The sequence below is a fragment of the Mixophyes fleayi genome, chromosome 1, assembly GCF_038048845.1.
Source record: "Mixophyes fleayi isolate aMixFle1 chromosome 1, aMixFle1.hap1, whole genome shotgun sequence".
Lineage (NCBI taxonomy): Eukaryota > Metazoa > Chordata > Amphibia > Anura > Limnodynastidae > Mixophyes > Mixophyes fleayi.
Window position 1 is genome coordinate 454,354,857 of NC_134402.1, and position 24,120 is coordinate 454,378,976.

Here is a 24,120-nt window from a genome sequence, read left to right on the forward strand (position 1 = left end):
GTAATTTTGGTGTCAGGGTATAAAATATGTTAATGAAAGTAATCCAAGGGAAGTGCTGTTAGATCAAGTTCATTGGACATGATGCAGATAGTCCGATAATGTTGTGATCAAATGTAGTCGGATGTGGAACGTAATGAAATAAACTTTTGAATAGAACTTACATAAGAAGTATTTTTCAGCCAGCTTTAAATCTTTAGCCCACGGGAACTTTAAATACCTCTTACACTGCAGAGGCAAAGTTTCTTCAGTTCCCCAGATAATTGTTTGATGAATGAATCCCACTTGTTGTGCTGTGGTTCCCGGTTACTGTGAAGCAGGCTCCTCACTGCTGTCTGTGATAGTGGCCTAGATGTGGTCACGGGGTTGTGTAGCACTGCTTCAACTGGTAGGTGGCCGTGCTTCTGTCAGAGTTGTTGTTGAAACGTCTGTGATTTCTAGTAGAGTGCTGGGTGGTACAGTTCTCGTCCTTCAGTGTGCAGAGCTCAGCTGCATCATCATCATCAACATCAACATTTATTTATATAGCGCCAGCAAATTCCGTAGCGCTTTACAATTGGGAACAAACATTAATAAGACAATACTGGGTAATACACACAGACAGAGAGGTAAGAGAACCCTGCTCGCAAGCTTACAATCTATGGGACAATGGGAGTTTGAAACACAAGGGCACATGCTACATCATATTGCACAATGGACCAGCTAGGATGCAAAGGTAAAAGTATTGAGTGGGCTGTGTGAATAGTCACACAGAAATGTTGGTCAGAGGGTTGTTGTCTTGTGTTTGCTGTGTAGAGGGAGGTAATAGGGTAACCTAGGGAGATTAAGATGGTGATATCATAAGCTTGCCTAAAGAGGTAAGCTGCATGCGTCGTGGCGATGAAAGTGGCCTCTCTGATAAAGTCTTGCATGTCCTGATGGCAGTCCAAGGTCCATTGATGACCGAATATATGGACAGAATAGTTTGAACAAAAGGATGTGTAAAAGCAGTAACACCCAACGCGTTTCGCCCTTAGTGAAGGTATGGGCTTCCTCAGGATGTTTGTTGGTGTGCTGTCCATCCCGATCAGATTATATAGTCAACAGTGGTCCCAGGGGGTTGCTATTTAGCTTGATTAAGTGGTGAGTGGAAGCACCGGAGTATGGTTAGTTAAGGGTAAACAATGTAGTTAGTCCAGACCAAACAGTAATGTTAATGTTAATCCAAAACTGAATAGATTAATTCTTTAAAACTCCCAATAAGTACATAAAAAAAGCAGCATTAGGGTTTTGGTTAAAATGCATTCGTGGATACAAGTGGCAATACTTTTCCAACTTCATAGTAACCCCCCCCCCCCCCTCTCCCTTCCCCCCTCGAAGGAACTCGGTGGTATGTTTTCCATTCCCTAATCTTTTTGCAATATATATCTATGAGACCACCTTTACCCCCACAAGGTCATTAGCCTGTGGACACTAAGGGCCTGATTCATTGCGGAAAGTAAAGCAAAAAAATTAGTAAGTTTCCTCCTGGACAAAACCATGTTACAATGCAAGGGGTCAAAATAGTGTTTTTATTTTGCACATAAGATAAATACTGGCTGTTTTTTTTTATCTAGCACACAAATACTTGATAGCTTTATTTTTACACTGAAGTTGATCTGGAACATGCCCTACCCCAACTATAAATCTGTCCCCACATTTTTAAATTTACCTCCCCCTCCAATGCAACAAGGTTTTGCCCAGGTGCACAGTTACTCATTTTTTGTGCTTTACTTTCCTTAATGAATCAGGCCCTAAGTATTTTGCACCTACATTAAGATTTAAATTGGTAATAATGATACCACAAATGTATCCTGCTTAAATACCAAAGATACCATAAGATATCCCGCATCATCAATTTCATTCTTTCACAAAACTGATTCTATTGCAAAATTGGAATTTCCACATTTACTGAACATCTGCACATTTATCGCCACTTGTTCAATGCATTTTAACCAAAAACGTAATGTTGTACACGGTACATCCTACCACATGTAAGGGTGCATATTGCCTTCAAAATTATATTCTAACCTATTTTCAACATATATAATTAGATATTGCGCCCAGGAACCACACCCCACTGTGATCCAAATTTTAGAGGGTAGGGACCTCCCTCGTTAACCCAATTGGTTCCCCGCACTGGCAGCAGCACCTCCCCTTTTTAGGAAGCGCTGATTACCCTAACCCTTAGTATTACTATATAAAAGAGCAAGGCTGTAAGCTGGATGATATTATACAGAGCACAGAATGCCAAGGTGATAGCTAATATCTGTATCAATTTACAGTACGGGGGTGATGCATTATTCCTTATAATAAACAAGTGATGACATCAGATCTCACCGATCATTAGCAATTAAATCAGAATTCACTGTTTCTACAGATATTACTTACAGTTTACTTGTATATAAAACATCTCTTGTGTTTTATAGCACAATACTGTACTATGTCATCAAATTACATCATAAGTGGATTTCAAACAATTTAATTTGTGCAGCAGACAGTTTGAGAGAAGATACTGAGAACTGCTTCAGCATATATTTGAGGTTGTACTGTGCATTTGTTGATAAATACAGAACAAGAATTGATAGAGAATTATATTCCTTATAAAGAAATAGATCACCTGTATTTTGCATTATATATGTACAGGGTGCTTAAAAATGTAAGAAACAGAGTTATTATCATATTGGATATTTGCGCATTTTCGTTTTTTAGCTTATAAAAATGTGTTAACACATTTTTGTTAGTAACTGTTATTTAGTGACCTCTAGTGGTGGTGAATGTAAATGCAGCTCTGTAAATGCACTTGTCCACTGCTATTTAGCTGCAATCAATGCTCTGGGTACTTAGCACAGATTCTAGAGCAGGATGGACGTGGGATGTATCCTGTTGTATTTCTGATATCCAGCCCCTGCCTGTGCACTTAGGACATGTTTACAACACAGATCAATGCTCTCTATATCAGGAGTTCTGCACTACTTTGCCACATTTGGGGGTCTATTTATCACCAAAAGCAAATTGCTTGCTTTAATTTTCATTTCCTATCGCAATGATAAGACACAAATAATCTACGGTAAAGCGATTGCAGTTGCGATCACTTTAATTACAGGTTTCTTTGGCCAGGCTGAATTTGTGATGAGAGTATAAGGCCTGCAGGGAAAACATCCCTCTCCTACGATGCTCTCCCCATAGGTTATAATGCTAACGCCATCTTCAGGTAGTGTTAGCTACTGGGATCAAGCTTCTAATTTCAGAGCTTGATAAATAGGGCAAAATTGCAGTCCCCATAGACAGCTATGGAGACTGGATTTGTGATGGAAAAGGCTGGGACATCAGTAGATATCAGGGGGTTTATAGGTTGAGAAATAGGTCCCTTAGTCTACTACTGTTTTATTATTGGTAACCAGAATGTCATAGTTTCAGAAATCTGTCAATAAACACTTCATGGACTATTTGTTTTATTACACAAATACAGCACCTGGCTTCAATATTTCTACAAGGTTAAATCCTTCCCCAATTACATACTTGCCTACTTTTGAAGGCAGCTGTCCGGGAGGGGGTCCGTCGAAGGGGTGTGGCCACGCGTGGTGCACCATTAGGCTCCGCTCCTTGTCAATCTTATGTAATTTTGACCAATCGCAACAGGGGGCGGGGCCACAATGATGCGTTTAGCCCCACCCCCACCCATCTTCAACAACGGAGACAGCTGGATACGGGATTTTTGCCTGCCCTCTCGGGAGTCTGGGAGAACTCACAAAAATTTGGGAATCTCCCGGACATTCCGGGAGAGTAGGCAACTATGCCCAATTAAAGTGATTTAAATAAAAACCTAGATACGCTCTGAAGTTACACATAGACAATCATACTTGGCCATGTGAGCCATACAGTAGTATCACGCATGCAGATTCAAACCTGGCTAGATCCCTTCTCTTCTCTATTCTACATTTCGAAATGTCGGTATGGAAAACGTGAATGGAATTGGATAGTTTGAAATTAACTTTAGAACTCCCAAACCCCCCCGCCCCCGCTCAGTTCCCACATTATCATCATCATTCAATTGCATGGCGCCTCAGACTCTTTAGCACCTGACATAATCATATAGATAAAACATACATACAAATCACATGGCATACAGAGCATGTTAGGGACTACAAGGAAGACTGAGTGTGGACAGACATGAGACATAGGGTAAAGGGCCCTGACCATGGGAACTTACATTCTAGAGGGAGGGGGGGAATGAGAGATAACATGGACAGATGTGACATTAGACTAAGTGGTCCAGACGGGTAGTAGAAACGTGGGAGCCTAAACAGTCCAATTTGTAGCTGGGTAGATTAAATGGATGACGGGGGGACGTGGGAAGGAATATCGGCAGGTGGGATGTCGAAGAAGGTGGACATGTGATGTAAGGTAGAATAGGAGGGAGAAGAGGATGAGACAGAGTAGAAGATATAGCAGAAGGGGTGATGGAGCGACGGGAGTAGGGATATTGGCAGGTGGGTGTGGAAGAAGGGGGGCAGGGGAGGTAATATAGGATAGGAGGGAGAAGAGGATGAGACAGAGTAGAAGATGTAGCAGAAGGGGGGCATGGAGTGACGTGAGTAGGGATATTGGCCGGTGGGATATGGAAAAAGGGCGACAGGAGAGGTAAGGTAGGATAGGAGGGAGAAGAGGATGAGACAGAATAGAGGATAAAAAAGAAGGCATGATGGGGCGACGGGAGTAGGGATATTGGCAGGGGGATGTGGAAGAAGGGGGACAGGGAAGGTAGGGTAGGATAGGAGAGAAAAGAAGATGAGACAAAGTAGAGGATATAAAAGAAGGGGTGATGGAGTGACAGGAGTCGGGATATTGGCAGATGAAGGGGGGCAGGGGAGGTAGGATAGAAGGATAAAGAGGATGAGACAGAGTAGAGGATATAAAAGAAGGGGTGATGGAGCGACGGGAGTAGGGATATTGGCACGGGGGATATGGAAGAAAGGGGGCAGGGGAGCTTAGGTTGGACAGGAGGGAGAAGAGGATCAGACAGAGTAGAGGATATAAAAGAAGGGGTGATGGAGCGACGGGAGTAGGGATATTGGCAGGTGGGATACGGAAAAAGGAGGACAGGGGAGGTAAGGTAGGGTAGGTGGGAAAAGATGATAAGACAGAGTAGAGGATATAAAAGAAGGAGTGATGGAGCGATGGGAGTAGGGATATTGGCAGAAGAAAGGGGACAGGGGAGGTAGGGTAGGATAGGAAGGAAAAGAGGATGAGACAGAGTAAAGGATATAAAAGAAGGAGTGATGCAGTGACGGGAGTATCAATATTAGCAGGGGGGATGTGGAAGAAGGGGGGCACGGGAGGTAAGATAGGATAGGAGGGAGAAGAGGATGAGACAGAGAAGAGAATATAGCAGAAGGGGGGATGAAACGACAGGAGCAGTGATATTTGCAGGAGGGATGGGGAAGAAGGGGGGCAGGTGAGGTAAGTTTGGACAGGAGGGAGAAGAGGATGAGACAGATTAGAAGATATAGCAGAAGGGGGATATGGGGCGACGGGAGTATGGATATTGGCAGGTGGGATATAGATAAAGAGGGACCGGGGAGGTAAGGTAGGATAGGAGGGAGAAGAGGATGAAACAGAGTAGAAGATATAGCAGAAGGGGGGGGATGAAGCGATGGGAGTATGGATAGTGGCAGGGGGGATGAGGAAGAAGGAGGGCAGGAGAGGTAGGGTAGGATAGCAGGGAAAAGAGGATGAGACAGAGTAGAAGATATAGCAGAAGGGGGGGATGAAGCGATGGGAGTAGGGATATTGGCAGGGAGGATGTGAAAGAAGGGGCAGGTGAGCTAAGGTAGCAAAGGAGGGAGAAGAGGTTGAGACAGAGTAGAGGATATAAAACAAGGGGTGATGGAGCGATGGGAGTAGGGATATTGGCAGCGGGGGTGTGGAAGAAGGGGGGCAAGGGAGGTAGGGTAGTATAGGAGGGAAAAGAGGATGATACAGAGTAGAAGATATAGCAAAAGGCAGGCATGGAGCAACGGGAGCAGGGATATTGGCAGGTGGGATACGGAAAAAGGAGGACAGGGGAGGTAAGGTAGGGTAGGTGGGAAAAGATGATAATACAGAGTAGAGGATATAAAAGAAGGAGTGATGGAGCGACGGGAGTAGGGATATTGGCAGAAGAAGGGGGACAGGGGAGGTAGGGTACGATAGGAAGGAAAAGAGGATGAGACAGAGTAAAGGATATAAAAGAAGGGGTGATGGAGTGACAGGAGTCGGGATATTGGCAGATGAAGGGGGGCAGGGGAGGTAGGATAGAAGGATAAAGAGGATGAGACAGAGTAGAGGATATAAAAGAAGGAGTGATGGAGCGACGGGGGGAGGGATATTTTCATGGGGGATGTGGAAGAAGGGGGGCAGGGGATGTAAGGTAGGATAGGAGGGAGAAGAGGATGAGACAGAGTAGAAGATATAGCAGAAGGGGGGCATGGAGCAACGGGAGCAGGGATATTGGCAGGTGAGATATGGAAGAAGGGGGGCAGGAGAGGTAGGGTAGGATAGGAGGATAAAGAGGATGAGACAGAGTAAAGGATATAAAAGAAGGGGTGATGGAGTGACGGGAGTCGGGATATTGGCAGAAGAAGGGGAGCAGAGCAGGGGAGGTAGGGTAGGATAGAAGGATAAAGAGGATGAGACAAAGTAGAGGATATAAAAAAAGGAGTGATGGAGCGACGGGAGTAGGAATATTTTCATGGGGGATGTGGAAGAAGGGGGGCAGGGGATGTAAGGTAGGATAGGAGGGAGAAGAGGATGAGACAGAGTAGAAGATATAGCAGAAGGGGAACATGGAGCAACGGGAGTATGGATATTGGCAGGGGGGGATGTGGAAGAAGGGGGGCAGGGGAGGTAAGGTAGAATAGGTACAATGGTTCATGTGGACCTTTTTGTTTGCTAATAGCATAGTGATTTTGAAGCAGATCCGCTACCTTGTTGGCAGCGCCAGGGGAGAAGTCACCACCATATTTACGCAAGGTACCCGGGGTTGCCAGTGATAGACTAATATGGTGCTGTACAACTGATATGTTAGTGTTACATTGATTGCACAATGACATTATCACCCCTTTCAATAAAGTGCTATAATTTCTGTGTTTGTATATGCCCCTTTCCCTAATAGTGCTTATTTCACTGTTGGTATCATTTTTATTATTAAACCTTAAATATTATATTACTTGGTATTTGCCTGGGTGTGAGAAACATTCCCACATCCACAATACTGAGGGTGGGCGAGGGGCAGAAGGAAGCCCTGTAAGCTCTCACCCGGTGTTGGGATCTATGATGGTGGCCCCAGGCATGCTCTATGTTGGTTGGCCACAGGTTATACAGGTATCATGACAACCACCTCACCTACAAATGGTTTTGAGGATCAAAGGAGCCTCATTCTTAACTAATTCATACAGTTTGGGGCTTCAAATCTCACCAGGGGGTAAATGTATCGTACCCCGATTTCTTCAACTCGCGGGAGGTCAGCAAGATGACAGCTAAAATATAAAGCGGCGCTGCCTTGTAAAGGCAAGTTTCCCTTTACAAGGCAGCGCCGCTTTACAGTTTAGCTGTCATCTCGCCGAACTCCCGCGAGTTGAAGAAACCGGGGTGCGATACATTTACCCCCTGGTGGAAAGAAGGAGATGAATGGTAAATGAAATTCAATATCAGGAATGGCTACTATGACTACTTACCGGGAGGACTAATTTGGACACTGTGATGCCCCTGGCAGTAGTCAACAAAATATTCTGAGATATTTTTTTTAAAACATTTTTTTTTTTATCACAGTTGACTGATTATCTCTTGGAAAATTGGAATATTGGGTTTTTGCACAATTCAAAGTTTCTTGTTGGGCTGCTTTGTTTCTTCTGAACAATTGCAAATTAATCCAATTAATCCAAATAAAGAATTTGTATTGTCCTCAAAGATTGGAACATAAAGTCACAGCGTTCCCTGGGCTTTGCAGCCAGGTATAACTAGGTTTTCAAAAACTATTTTATTGTGACTCCAATTACTGTCCTACCCACAAAGGGTTATTGTTATGAAATTGTCTTTTCCAATTTTCTTTCCTGTTATTTTAATTCATGTTTTATGACGTATTAGTCCTTCTAAACCCTGTCCCAACTGCTTTATCTGAGACCGTATTAGGCTATAGCGGTGCTATAGTGTTATGGAGTAAGGGAGGGACAGATAAAACATTTTTCATAATAGGACTTTTCTGGACAATTTTTAATTAATTACAATGAACCTGTTTTATTTTTGAAGACTTTTTTTCTTTTCAAAGATCAGCGCATTACAGACAAAGTAAATATTAGACAACATTAACAAAGGTACAGCAATAAAATTAGCACTCTTGGAATATAACAAGTGGTTGGGGTCAGTAACTCAATACAAGCGGATAGAACATTGGTCTTAACAGCTGAACATGACAATCACTTATCAGTTTTTGGGTGAATAAACTTTAAAACAACTGTCAGAGGTGATAGCGAAAAACAGATAATGAGTAGAGGGTGAGTAAGGGTGGAGGTGTAGACTTCTGCCATTTAGTGGAGATAGTGGGGAGGAGAAGAGAAAGATCCAAGTGGACCAAACCAAGTAGAGTGTAGAATTAGATTGAGAAGGTGTATATGGAAGTATGAGGCCCAGGCCTCCCACACTTTGTTGAAAGATTTAGAGGTATTAAGGAGAATACTAGTCATATTTTCCATTCTATATATATGCCAGATTCTGATAATGACAGTTTGCATGGGTGGGACCAGGGAAGGGATGGCTAATTTTAGCCTGGGGGACAAGACTCGACTTAGCAGCCTGTTAGGATCATTTTAAAATTTTAAAAAAATGCAGGTGGCCCAGTGACCCAGCCCAAGATAACCCACTATGGAACCGCAGGGGGGGGGCAAATGCCCCCCAGCCCAGCCTGCCCCTGGGTGGGGCTTGAGTGCTTCCAGTCTGTGGCTATTTGACAAGCAGCCACTGTGGCTATGGGCCTGATTCTAGTTCGGGCACACGCTCGTTCGCATAGCGTATCTTGCTTGAAATGTGCAACGGACCTTACGCCAATGAACGCAATTGAAATTCATGTCTGAACAGAAAAACCACAACCTATGACTTGAGGGGCAGAACGGGAGTAGGAAGGGGTGGACTAACATTGGCAATGTACATTACGGGCGTGCCAAGGGCATTCCCATGCAGATGCAGCTGATTTCAGTCCTGGCTTCTAGTAACTATGCTTGTTTTCAGCTGTATCATTTGCACCAGCTACGGGGCAGGTGTAAGTGCCGACTGGTAGTATACGTGCCACCAGCTATGACAGAACATGTGTATGTAATGAAATAGACTTTAAAAATACATTGTATGTACAGTGCACATGAAAAGCATCTTGATTTATGTATCTAATGTAAAAAAAACAATTACATTTTTTATTTAACAATCAATATTTTTCATTAATTAATATACTGTTAAGAGTTATTAATTTATTTATTTTATAATAGAAAATGTTTTTATGTGCTCTGATGTGACCTTATATTGCTTGTGCGTACACTGTCTGCATACGGCAAGTAATGTTTAGGTAAAGCGTATTTACAATATTTCTAAAGGTATAAGGACGAGGAAAAGGGGGGCCTAAGTAAGTCGCACTAATGATAGAGCATATCCCGTGTTAACATTCACATTATTCTATTATATTATGTGCGGGGTTCTACCATTCCTTAGAGAGGCAGATGAAAAGTTTAATAAAAGAAGGGCTTAATTGGTGCACAAATGCTCTAAATCTTGGAAGGAGGTTCCTTCCAAGATTTAGAGCATTTGTGCACCAATTAAGCCCTTCTTTTATTAAACTTTTCAAAGCGTATTTACACCCAGATTCAAGTCAAAATGTATCTTGTGATCCACTTGCATTAGAATACAGGCGTATGTACGTACAACAGTTTTAATAAATGCATGTTGCGTTCACCTTGCGTTCTAAGACAAATCAACTTGCAGTGAAGCAGCTAATTGTAGAGGATAAATGCCTTTACAGAGCTGCATTTCCAGTCACCACCACTAGAGGTCACATTTGTAGTAATAACAGTTTGTACAAGGTTTCAATTCTAATTGATTGTAGTGTGTTCCATTGTATGCATTGGGCAAGTTGCAATGGCAAATACCTAATATTTGGCGTTAGACACAGACCTCCTCCCTGTGCAGACCTCTGAAGGGTTCGGAGCCCAACTCTAGGCTGTTTCGATCAAAAGCATTGGTGGTCAGCAACACACAGCCAATCGCTAGGCTGCCTGTTGCTGTGCAGCAGACAGGAAGCAGGAAGTCTTCACTTCCTGTCTGCTGATCTGAGGAGCGAGGAGCGACACTGGTACAACTACAGGTAAGTGAAAGGGGGGACTGCCATGTATATCTATAGGGAGGGAGAGAGGGGGGGGGGACTGCCATGCATATCTATAGGGAGGGAGAGAGGGGGGACTTCCATGCATATCTATAGGGAGGGAGAGGGGGGGGACTGCCATGCATATCTATAGGGAGGGAGAGGGGGGGGACTGCCATGCATATCTATAGGGAGGGAGAGGGGGGGGACTGCCATGCATATCTATAGGGAGGGAGAGGGGGGGAACTGTCTGCCATGCATATCTATATGGAGGGAGAGGGTTGGACTGCCATGCATATGTATAGGGAGGAAGAGGGGGGGGGCTGCCATTTATATCTATAGGGATGGAGGGGACGACGACTGCCATGTATATCTATAGGGAGGGAGAGGGGGGGACTGCCATGCATATCTATATGGAGGGAGAGGGTTGGACTGCCATGCATATGTATAGGGAGGAAGAGGGGGGGGCTGCCATTTATATCTATAGGGATGGAGGGGACGACGACTGCCATGTATATCTATAGGGAGGGAGAGGGGGGGACTGCCATGCATATCTATATGGAGGGAGAGGGTTGGACTGCCATGCATATGTATAGGGAGGAAGAGGGGGGGGCTGCCATTTATATCTATAGGGATGGAGGGGGGGACGACTGCCATGTATATCTATAGGGAGGGAGAGGGGGGGACTGCCATGCATATCTATAGGTTGGGAGAGGGGGACTGTCATACAAATCTATAGGGTGGGAGGGGGGGGGGCTGCCATGAAAATCTATAGGGAGGTAGAGAGGTTGATATGTGTGAAGGAGGGCAGAGGAGGGGGCTGATATATGTGACTGGGGGAGTTTTGATGTGACGGGGGGATAGCTACAGAGTGGGGGTAAGGAAAATAGCTGCAGGGGGGATGGATGCAGGGTGGGAGGTAAGGAAAATGGCTGCAGGGGGGTTAAGAAAATGGCTTCAGGGGGGGGGTGTTTAAGGAAAATGGCTGCAGGGGGTATTTAAAAAATAGAGCAGCTTTGGGGACATAATCTCATGATTGTGTGGCGGTTACATGGATGCTCTCTGTGGTCTCAGCAATCACTAGAATACTAAATATTAGTGAGATGGGGCTGGTAGAGGTTTGTATTTGATTGACCACAAATATTCAGATATTGCTTATATATGCCTGTCCAATGGGGTACTTTTAGCTGGCCATAATGGAGTGTTTTGTTTTAACTAAAGGGCCTAATCATTCAGGGTTTGTTAACATTTTGCATTATAATAAATGTTTGCATTTTCAAAACAGGACGCCAACTTTCCAGAAGCCAGCGAGAGGATAACAAAGCTGTAAGAGAGAAGAGCAAGAACAGATAAGAGACAATGGAACAATCAGTCTAAATTTGAATGCTGGAGAATACAACTGAACATTTATATTCAGGAGTGTTCCTATACACCTATACATTCGGGAAGGGGGGGAGGGGGGGGGGGGGGTGTTGCGGCCGTATTAGCCTAGGGCAGCCAGAACCCTTAATCAGGCTCTGGGTAGAAGTCAAGTATCTCTATATTTTGGGGTTAAATGTAATAGCCACAGAGACGGCCATAAGTTTAGATCTCCTTAAGAAGCAGGGGTATGGTTGAGGATAGGTCAGAGACTGTCAAGAGAATAACATCCCCGTACAAGGAAATTTTGTGCTCTGTGCTCCCTATTTTAATAACAAAATATCCATATTTGAACATACGTTTGCAGTTAGGGGTTCAATTAGCAGTGCAAATCTTAAGGGCGAAAGGGTGATGATACTTGCCTTATGCCATTTAAGAACCGAAAGGGTGATGAAGCAACTCAATTGGCCAATACCGTTACTCTAGGGAATTGATATAATGCTTATATTCCATCGAGAAATTTCTAGACATAAAGAGCCATGGAATGCAATTGAAATGCTTTTTCGGTATCAAGCAGCACGTGCAATGATGGTCATTTAAATACAAGAATAGAGAGGATTAAGTCAATGACCTCTTATACACGTCCTGATGGCCTTGGATAAACCTGACCCTAAATGGATGTACTAAGGAGTGAAGGAGAAAATTTAATCTATTCGCCAATATTTTTGCATACATTTTGAAGTCACTATTGTAAGATGCAATATTGGAAGCCAAGTATTAATTTACCTTAACTTTTATATTATGTTCATTGTAAAAATAAAGATAAACTTTTCAATAACTCTTGCAGTCATGAATCATTAGCTCTTTGAAACCAAAATTCAAATAAGTATGGTCATTATTGGAGAGTCCTGGCAATGGAAGTGAAGATAGATAATAGTTGACCTGTTCCACAAAGATTTGGCACCAGTATAACCTCCAGGTAGGTTGTATAAGTCTTTATAATAGTCTCAGAATTCTTGGAATTTGAACAGTTTATCGAGGTTGTGTTTGAAAACCGTGAACAGACTGAGTACCTGTTTTTGACGCAGCAGAGTATTGGCTGCTTTATGGGAGGGAATTTTGACACCTGGTGCAATATCATCTGAAGATTTGAGCTGCAACAATTCAGTGATTGCTCCTTGCTGTCATGAAAGGTCATCTAGTTCATCAGCTGGGAGTCCTTGAGACGCCATTTCCAGGACAGAGGGGCTAGATTAATTATATCAAGAAGGATATAGACACCGGCATGGTCTGTCCAAGTGAATGGGAACATTTTGCCTCAATGGATATGTGTAAGAGAGAGTGACAGACAAAAAATATATCAATACGAGAGTAGTTTTGATGTGCAACCGAATAGTGTGTGACGTCTTTGACGTTAGAGTTTTTAAGGCACCAGGTGTAAATTAGGGATAGGCCGTGAAGGCAGGTCTAGAGAGAATGGCAGACTTTTGAAGGAGTAGAGACCTTCTGGGTCTGCATAGGACCTTATTACGTACTAATATCGCCACTCAGGGGCGGACTGGCCCGGAGGCAGGGGGGCATCGGCCCCCCGGGCCGCTTGGTCAGGCCGCTATTAGGGCCGGCCTCCCCCGGCTGCAAATTACAATGCTTTCCCCCGCGGCCGCATCTGATGACATCAGATGCGGCCGCGTCAGCGCACAGGCGGCCGCATCACATGACAGGGGATGCGGCCGCGTCATCAATGACGCGGCCGCATCCCTTTTCATGAGATGCGGCCGCCTGTGTGCCCCCCGGCTACGCCTCTCCCAGCTCGCGCCTGTCGCCACTCCACATTTTTTACTATTATTGCTTACATTGTAGGTGGGAATGGGCAACTGTGAAATGGGCCACTCGAAGGAAATCTATATAAGCTCTCTATCTCCTGCAGGGTCTCCACAGCACCGACTGCGAGTTCAGCCCATTAAAATTAATGGAGAGTGTCTTAAGTGTATCGTTGGGATAAGTGGTCACAAACTTAAATGTAATAATAAGAGCACTAGGTATGAAAAGAAAGGAGACTCTACTCCACCTGGAACCGAAGGGAAAGGGAGAGGAAGGGAAGGAAGAGCTGCTGGAGTAAGGGGAAAAGCAGACTTTTATGAAGTTAGAAGTAAGAGTGCTTTGGGTGTGTTTAATGGGGTAGAGTTATTATGTCCCAGTTAGGAACCTTATACAAATGCCTAGAGTGGGATTCTGGGGTTAAACGAAAGCCGTGGAGTGACACTGACCTCTCGAGACTGAAGAGGGGTCGGGGAGAAAAATAAAATGATATATGGGGGGGATATAAATTGGGGGTAGGGGAATTCTCATAGATTGTAAGCTTCCAAGCAGGGTCTTCTTACCTCTACATATGTATGTATTACCCAGTATTGTTTTATTACTGTTTGTTCCCAATTGTAAAGCGCTACGGAATCTGCTGGCGCTATATAAATAAATGTTGATGATGATTCTCTGAATAAAAAAACATTAAAATGTACATTTCCTAGAGAGGGAGAGAGAAACTATAATGTCTTATAACAGTAACAGAACGGTCAGAGATTAACCTTGATAGGTGTTAAACTAGAGAAAACCAGGTTATACTAAGTTGAGAACATTTCAGAGGCTGAATGTAAGAGCAGTGACAGTGAAGTTCATATCCAAAAGTTCCCAAACTCTGCATTAAATAGACTGTCTAGCAGGAGAACATATGAATGAAAACTCCAAATAGGCCAACAGTGGAAGAGCAATGATGGAACATTAAACCTGGTTGACAACAGGTCTGGGACAAAAATAGGTTGTGGGCAGATCCTAGTTCCTTTGGGAAAGTAGAGCCCTATGATTGGAAGAAGATCATTTTAGGTTGTCATGGATAGGTCAGCCCGGCGGGGTAGACTCCTGGGATGTGTGGCATCCAATCATGGTGTAAGGAATTACTCTGATATTTGCACCTCCGGCCACTAGAGGTCTCTGTATTTGTAACTTGCCCTTAGATTTGCCCTTATCCAAGATGGCCAGAATGGCATCAAGGAGACACCATCTTGGATCCTGTTTCCTGTTTGGGCCTATAATAGGCACTTTCTGGATCAGACATGTGCTTGAGTATTCTGCTTGCTCAGCTCCTGCTACGTGCTCTACTTTCTTGCATCTGTGACTACCCACTTGTGTACCGACCCGGGAAACGTCTGACTACCCTCTTGTGTACCAAACTGGCAAACGTCTGACTACTCGCTGGATATCTACTCAGCTATTGGTCTTCAGATACCACCAGTATCGTTACATATGAACCATTCTGGAGAATGTGGTTCCTCTCTTTGAGGTTATGCAGAGCTGTTCTGGTTAGAAGGTAGATTGGGTGAACAGAGTTTCCTGCAAGGACTTGTAATTGGAAGGGTTATCCCCACCGTTATTTGCAATTATATTGGCGGATAATCCTAGTCACCGGTTGGAAATCCCGATTAATTGCGGTTGGAGCAAGAACTTGGAACACTTGAAGTTGTGTGACCTGACAATCAATAGTTCAGTGGTTCTTGAAGCAGCCAATGCTTCTTCTTTGGTTTGAAAATAATGAAGAGGAACTATAATATCTCTAGGACTTTGTTCAGTAGTCAATTTGGCCTTGAGTGCTCTGTGCTCTCTGCGCACCAGAAGTTTGTCACCTGAGAGGTCTGGAAGCATATGTTAAAAAAGGCCTTTGATGAAATCTTGTAGGAAGGAGTTTGCCACAGATTCTGGGACATTAGGATCCTCAGGTTATTCCTACTCAATCTATTCTGATCCCCTTGTTTCTGTTTGTTAGTTTTCATTTCTGAGCGTAGTGTAGTGAGCTCTCTCTCAAAGATCGCTTGAATGTAGCATCAGTTTTAGATTCAGAAATGGTTCAGAAATTTAGATTCATTTAGAGTATCGATCCTAGAGTCAAGAACTGCTACCTCTGTCTTAAATTCAACAATAGCTTTTTTGAGCTCTTGTTGGAATGTAAATTTTCCTAGATTAGGGATGGCTGCTTGAACGTTGGGATCAATTTCGGCCTCAGGTTGAGAGCTAGGGCTGGGAGAGGGAGATTGGTCAGATATTTGTGAGGAACCAACATACTTTTTGGTGAATAAAGGGGCTGTGCTGCCTGTTGTAGATTTCTAGTTCTTGGCAGACATTAGTCAAAGGTTGTATATAAACCAATTGGAAGAAGTGAGAAGAAAGGGGAGTAATAGGTGAAGGGGCAGCATACTTGTATTTGCTATCCATTATAGAGGTCCCTTTAAGCTTGAATCCAATGGAACGCACTTAGTGTTACTCAGGCTTCGTGTTGTTATGTGAATATCAGAGATTTAGCTGCTGAGAGAGGCAATGTATGCCGATTGCAATTTGGAGTAAGCTACAAGCAAGCATGACATAACAGTTTTAGGGGCATGTTTAACAAGCGGTGCTATTACACTTTCACACATTTACTGTAACTTCAACGCTACTTGTAGTGTCCCGCAGATTTATGAATCTTGCATCGCAGCAGATATCGTGGATATAGTCGCAGAGCGAGAGCAGATTGTGTGCATGCCCAGGTCATCAAACTGCACATGCGCAATTGCAGTATGAAGAAGAACGAAGAAGACAAGGAGTGTCACGGGCACTAGGAGTCTTTACCCAGGGATCACCAGGTGATAGGCTTACCAGAGCAATGTAGATGGTAATAGGGTACTCTGGTAGCTGGGTGATCACGGAACAGGAAACAGCAGATGATGAGATGCTCAGGAAAGTCTATGACTAGCAGCACTGGTAATATGGAGGTAATAGTACACGAGGAACTGTAGGACAAGGACACGTGAAGGTAGTCAGTGGTCTGCGATAGCAAGTTGTACCACTGCTATAGTGAGGAGGAATGTCCAACAGAAACGAGGAGGTGATGAGAGTCAGCGGTCTGCGGATAGCAAGTGGTACCGCTGTCTGAGTGAAGGAATGGAATCCAAGTGGAGGTATCCGGGGAGTCAGTGGTCTGTGATAGCAAGTTGTACCACTGCTATGTGAGAGGATACTGGAACAGGTGATACTGGAAACAGGGATCAGTGGTCTGCTACTAGCAAGTTGTACCACTGAATATATATGAGAGGAGGTGCACGGGGAGAGACTGCAACACAGGATATACACAGGCACCTTATACACGATCCACAGTAACATGCACAATATATATATAAATGACTGAACAGGTCTGCAAATATAGAAAGTCTCTTGAAGTAGTCCAGCACAAGTTAACACAGTCAATGATGGCAATAGACTCAGCGGATAGCAGACTCCAGAGGAGAACCAACACAGTCCAGCAAGATATGCAATACACCAGCACAGTCAATGAGAAGTATGCATACCGTGGTTCAGAAGCAGGCAGTCAGATAGGAGTGCAGCGATACCTGAGCAGCAGGAGGCCGGCTGGATGAGAAGTCCCAGGATGGATGAGACAGCGGTCTAGTAGGTGCAGCGCACAGATAAGTAGACCAACAGGGACACGAATCCACAGGAATCAGTAACACGTGGAACTGGACTCAAGGAGGACCCAGGAGAGTGGAGATGATCCAGCAGAGGAGTAGTTGATGAGATATAAATCCAATGCTGACAGGAGGGTAGACCAGCGGGACACGTGAAGGTGTGGAGAGCGGGTCAGCAGTAGATGGGTGATAGCGCGGTCAGCAGCAGCAGGGCTCTGCGGTACATGGAGGTAACCAGTAGCAACCAATAGGTGTCAGTAGCGATGGAACACGGGAGAGCAGAGTAGACCAGGAGCTGTTGATCACGGAGAGTAGCGAATGGCAATGAGAGCAGCAGTCTCGAGGAAACACAGGAGGGCTGAGAAGAGACTGCAGTGCACAGGGGCAGCGGATAGGAATCAGCTAACTTGTCACGATGATGAACACAGGCGAGTTGTAGGCTGGAGGCTGTAGTGCACGGAAGCAGCGGATAGACATCAGCTAACAGTCACGATGATGAACACAGGCGAGTTGTAGGCTGGAGGCTGTAGTGCACGGAAGCAGCGGATAGACATCAGCTAACAGTCACGATGATGAACACAGGCGAGTTGTAGGCTGGAGGCTGTAGTGCACGGAGGCAGCGGATAGGAATCAGCTCACGGACTTGATGAGGAACAGGTGAGTGGATGTAAAGTAAAGGTTGGAGTGCACGGAGGCAGCGGGTAGGAACCAGCAAACAGTCACAGAGAAATATAATAGCGTGATGTGGATTAGAGGACTGTAGTGCACGGAGGCAGCGGATAGGAATCAGCAAACAGTCACAGAGAAATATAATAGCGTGATGTGGATTAGAGGACTGTAGTGCACGGAGGCAGCGGATAGGAATCAGCAAACAGTCACGATGATACAGTTGATGGTAGAAGTGGTATGGGAACCACAGTAGTAGAAGTGGTTTGGAAACCACAGAGGTAGAAGTGGTTTGGAAACCACAGGAATCAGCAGCGCTGAAAACACGAGGAATACAGGAACACCTTCAGAGACTCATAGGGAATGAGACTCCAAGATCAGGCAACGTGGTGTTGACCACAGGTGCTTAATATAGGGAGTGTTGCCTGATCTGCCAATTGAGTTAAAGGGACATACACTGAAGTATAGGAAAGGGCTGCGCATGCGCAGACCCTCAGGATGGAGGACGGCCACGGTTCCTAAATGTCCGGGAAGAGGCACTCACGGTCCGGTGAGTGACAGTACCCCCCCTTTTAAAGGTGGGCACAGAACGCCTGGAACCGGGCTTGTCCGGATTTTTGGAGTAGAACTTCTTCAAAAGGGCAGGAGCATTAAGATCTTCAGCTTTGATCCAAGAGCGCTCCTCAGGACCAAAGCCCTTCCAATGAACGAGGAAACGGAGGACTCCTCGCGAAATTTTTGCGTCTAGTACCTCAGTAATCTCGAAATCCTCCTCCTGATGAACTTGAACTGGCTGCGGAGCTGAGGGAGGATTTGAGAAACGGTTGATAATAAGAGGTTTGAGTAAAGACACATGGAAGGCATTAGAAATCCGAAGATTCTTAGGAAGAAGAAGTTTCACACATACTGGATTGATTACTTGAATGATCCTATATGGACCAATAAAACGAGGGGCGAATTTCATAGATGGAACCTTCAAACGAATGTTTTTAGTAGATAACCAGACACGATCTCCAATTTTTAGTGGTGGAATAGCCCGCCTCTTCTTATCTGCGAAAGATTTATATTTGATAGATGTCTTCTTTAAACAGGTTTTGACCTGAGACCAGATATTTTTAAAGGTCTGACAAGCAGTCTCCACCGCAGGAACTTGGGTGGGCGGGAGGGCAGGAAATTACGGAAAAGACGGATGGTGACCACAAAAAATGGAGTTTTGGATGATGACTCATGGTACATGTTGTTATGGGCGAATTCAGCCCAAGGAAGCAACTCTACCCAGTTGTCTTGATTGGCTGAAGAGAACATCCTTATAAAAGTCTCAAGATCTTGATTGACACGTTCAGTTTGTCCGTTAGATTGCGGATGGTAAGAAGATGAGAGTGCTAATCGTATGCCCAAGGTTTTACAAAGGGCTCGCCAGAATCTGGAAACGAATTGTACTCCTCTATCCGACACAATCTCAGAAGGACATCCATGGATACGGAAGATCTCTTTAATGAAATGTTCAGCCAGAGTAGACGAGGAAGGCAAACCAGATAGAGGAATGAAATGAGCCATCTTCGAAAATCTGTCCACCACCACCCAAATAGTGTTATGATTCTTACTAGGTGGTAAGTCAGTAACGAAATCCATACTAATATGGGTCCACGGTTTGGACGGAATGGGTAGTGGTCGCAGCAACCCTGCTGGAGTTCTGCGGGAGGATTTGAACTGGGAACATAGCTCACAGGAAGCAATGAACTCTTTGACGTCTCTCCTCATTGAGGGCCACCAGTAACTTCGAGAGAGAATCTCAAAGGTCTTGTGTTCACCGGCGTGTCCAGAAAAACGAGAGGCATGGAACCACGAAAGTATTTTCCTCCTTAGAGTAGGAGGCACGAGGGTCTTCCCAAATGGTAGCGTTTTGGTGGATGAAGCAGCCAGTGAGATACATTTGGGGTCTAGAATGGTATGGTTGGAAACCTCTTCTATATCAGAGGACGTCACAAAAGCTCTAGATAAAGCGTCAGCTTTTTTGTTCTTGGCAGCTGGTTTGAAGGTTATTATTAATTCAAAACGGGAAAAGAAAAGAGACCATCTTGCTTGACGAGGGTTCAAGCATTGGGCAGACTGGAGATATGACAAGTTCTTATGATCCGTGAAGATCGTCACCGGATGGCGAGCTCCCTCCAATAAGTATCTCCATTCCTCTAATGCAGCTTTGATAGCTAGTAACTCCTTGTCCCCGATAGTATAATTCTTCTCTGCGGGCAGGAGGCCCCGAGAATAGAAGGCACAAGGATGGAATTTTTGCTGTTCCGAGCGTTGAGAGAGAATAGCTCCTAAGCCCACATTAGAGGCATCTACTTCCAGGAAGAAGGGGAGTGTCACATCAGGCTGTCGAAGGATTGGAGCCGAAGAGAAGGACTCTTTTAGTGTTTGAAAGGCTTGAAGAGCCTCAGGTGACCATTGCTTAGGATTAGCCCCCTTCCTAGTCAGGGCCACAATAGGAGATGCAATGGAAGAAAAGTCTTGAATGAAGCGTCTATAGTAATTGGCAAAACCTAAAAAACGCTGGATAGAACGAAGAGTAGTTGGCTGGGGCCAATGTAGTACAGCATTCACCTTGTCTGGATCCATCTTCAGGCCAACTCCGGAAACTATATACCCCAAGAATGGAATCTGGGGTAATTCGAATGAACATTTTTCTAATTTACAGAACAATGAATTTTTTCGTAGCCTGGAAAGGACTTCTGCCACATGTTGGTGGTGAGAAGGCAGGTCCTGTGAAAAGATCAATATGTCGTCCAGGTAGACGACGACACATACATATAATAAGTCCCGGAAGATCTCATTGATGAAACCTTGAAAAACAGCGGGGGCATTACACAGCCCGAAAGGCATTACTAGATATTCGTAATGCCCGTCTCTGGTGTTAAACGCTGTCTTCCATTCGTCACCGGAACGGATTCTGATTAAATTGTAGGCACCACGAAGATCCAACTTAGTAAAGATACGGGCTCCCTTGATGCGGTCGAATAGCTCAGTGATCAGCGGAATGGGATACCGATTCTTGATAGTAATGGCATTGAGTCCACAAAAATCTATGCAAGGGCGTAAAGATCCATCCTTCTTTTTAACGAAGAAGAACCCAGCTCCAGCGGGAGAGGTGGAAGGTTGAATAAACCCACGCTGGAGGTTCTCCTGTATATACTCAGATGTAGCTTGAGTTTCAGGTAACGAGAGTGGATAGACCCGGCCCCTGGGGGGAGTCTTGCCAGGTAGAAGATCGATCGGACAATCCCAAGAACGATGAGGAGGAAGACGTTCAGACTGAGCTTTATCAAAAACATCAGTAAATGAAGCATATTGAGGAGGGAGTCCCGGTGAGGTAGATGAGATGGAAGATTGCTGTACTTTGAGAGGAATGACTTGGGAAAGGCAACGATGGTGACATTCAGACCCCCAAGACGTGACTTGAGGGGTGCGCCAGTCAATCTGGGGAGAGTGACACTGAAGCCATGGAAGGCCTAAGACAATTGGACTAGTCGTAACAGGAAGGATTAAAAACGATATTTCTTCATGATGCAGGGCACCAATCAGAAGGGTTACTGGAGACGTACTCTGGGTGATGAGACCGTTGATGAGACGTGATCCATCTATAGCCGTCACAGTAATGGGTGTTTTTAAGGTAATCACTGGTAGGGACCATTGATTTACTAATGATTTGGAAATAAAATTTCCTGCTGCTCCGGAATCAATCAATGCCTGTGACTCAAAGGTTTTGGTAGCACAGGAAATTGTAACATCAAAGGCGCAGACTTTAGATTTCATGGAAGATGGAGAGGACTCCAGGGACCCTAACTTCACCTCTCCAGAACTAGTTAGGGCCTGGCATTTCCCGATCTCTTAGGGCAAGAGCTGAGCATATGAGTGGAATCAGCACAATAGATACAGAGTCTATTCTTTACTCTTCGTTTCCTCTCCTCTGAAGATAATTTGGAACGTCCTATCTCCATGGGAATCACAGAGGGTGAAACTGGACGAAATTGAGGGTTAGAACGAAGAGGTGCTTTAGCAGTGGTTGTTTTCTCAGCCTCTCTTTCACGAAATCTCATATCAACACGATGGCAAAGAGAGATCAGATCTTCAAGTGACGAAGGAAGCTCCTGGGTAGTCAGTGCATCTTTAATTTTGTCGGAGAGCCCCTGCCAGAAGGCGGCAACTAGGGCTTCAGTATTCCACTGAAGTTCAGAGGCTAAGATCCTAAATTGAATGACGTACTGGCCTACAGTATGAGATCCTTGTCGTAGACGGAGGATGCTGGAAGCAGCGGAGGTCACACGACCTGGTTCATCGAACACACTTCGGAATGTAGAAATGAATTTGGCACTATCTTGTAATATTGGATTGTTTCTCTCCCACAGAGGGGAGGCCCAAGCCAGGGCTTGTCCTGAAAACAAAGAGATAAGATAGGCCACTCTGGAACGATGGGTAGAAAAATTTTGAGGTTGGAGCTCAAAATGGACTGAACATTGGTTAAGGAAACCCCTACAAGTTTTGGGGTCCCCATCGTACTTTGACGGAGTAGGCAGGTGAAGCGTAGAAGCTGTAGACACCTGGGATGGCACTGGGGAAACGGAGGAAAGCACAGGAGCCTCAGTAGTAGCTGTCACGGTCTGTCCAGATGTTCCTTGGGAGGTTAACGATTGATAACACTGAAGTAACAGCTGTTGGCGGGCATCCTGTTGCTCCACACGGCTGACCAGATGCTGCAGCATCTCCTTGGCGGTAGGTTCCGTATCTGGGTCTGTCATGGCCTGATCTTACTGTCACGGGCACTAGGAGTCTTTACCCAGGGATCACCAGGTGATAGGCTTACCAGAGCAATGTAGATGGTAATATGGTACTCTGGTAGCAGGGTGATCACGGAACAGGAAACAGCAGATGATGAGATGCTCAGGAAAGTCTATGACTAGCAGCACTGGTAATATGGAGGTAATAGTACACGAGGAACTGTAGGACAAGGACACGTGAAGGTAGTCAGTGGTCTGCGATAGCAAGTTGTACCACTGCTATAGTGAGGAGGAATGTCCAACAGAAACGAGGAGGTGATGAGAGTCAGCGGTCTGCGGATAGCAAGTGGTACCGCTGTCTGAGTGAAGGAATGGAATCCAAGTGGAGGTATCCGGGGAGTCAGTGGTCTGTGATAGCAAGTTGTACCACTGCTATGTGAGAGGATACTGGAACAGGTGATACTGGAAACAGGGATCAGTGGTCTGCTACTAGCAAGTTGTACCACTGAATATATATGAGAGGAGGTGCACGGGGAGAGACTGCAACACAGGATATACACAGGCACCTTATACACGATCCACAGTAACATGCACAATATATATATAAATGACTGAACAGGTCTGCAAATATAGAAAGTCTCTTGAAGTAGTCCAGCACAAGTTAACACAGTCAATGATGGCAATAGACTCAGCGGATAGCAGACTCCAGAGGAGAACCAACACAGTCCAGCAAGATATGCAATACACCAGCACAGTCAATGAGAAGTATGCATACCGTGGTTCAGAAGCAGGCAGTCAGATAGGAGTGCAGCGATACCTGAGCGGCAGGAGGCCGGCTGGATGAGAAGTCCCAGGATGGATGAGACAGCGGTCTAGTAGGTGCAGCGCACAGATAAGTAGACCAACAGGGACACGAATCCACAGGAATCAGTAACACGTGGAACTGGACTCAAGGAGGACCCAGGAGAGTGGAGATGATCCAGCAGAGGAGTAGTTGATGAGATATAAATCCAATGCTGACAGGAGGGTAGACCAGCGGGACACGTGAAGGTGTGGAGAGCGGGTCAGCAGTAGATGGGTGATAGCGCGGTCAGCAGCAGCAGGGCTCTGCGGTACACGGAGGTAACCAGTAGCAACCAATAGGTGTCAGTAGCGATGGAACACGGGAGAGCAGAGTAGACCAGGAGCTGTTGATCACGGAGAGTAGCAAATGGCAATGAGAGCAGCAGTCTCGAGGAAACACAGGAGGGCTGAGAAGAGACTGCAGTGCACAGGGGCAGCGGATAGGAATCAGCTAACTTGTCACGATGATGAACACAGGCGAGTTGTAGGCTGGAGGCTGTAGTGCACGGAAGCAGCGGATAGACATCAGCTAACAGTCACGATGATGAACACAGGCGAGTTGTAGGCTGGAGGCTGTAGTGCACGGAAGCAGCGG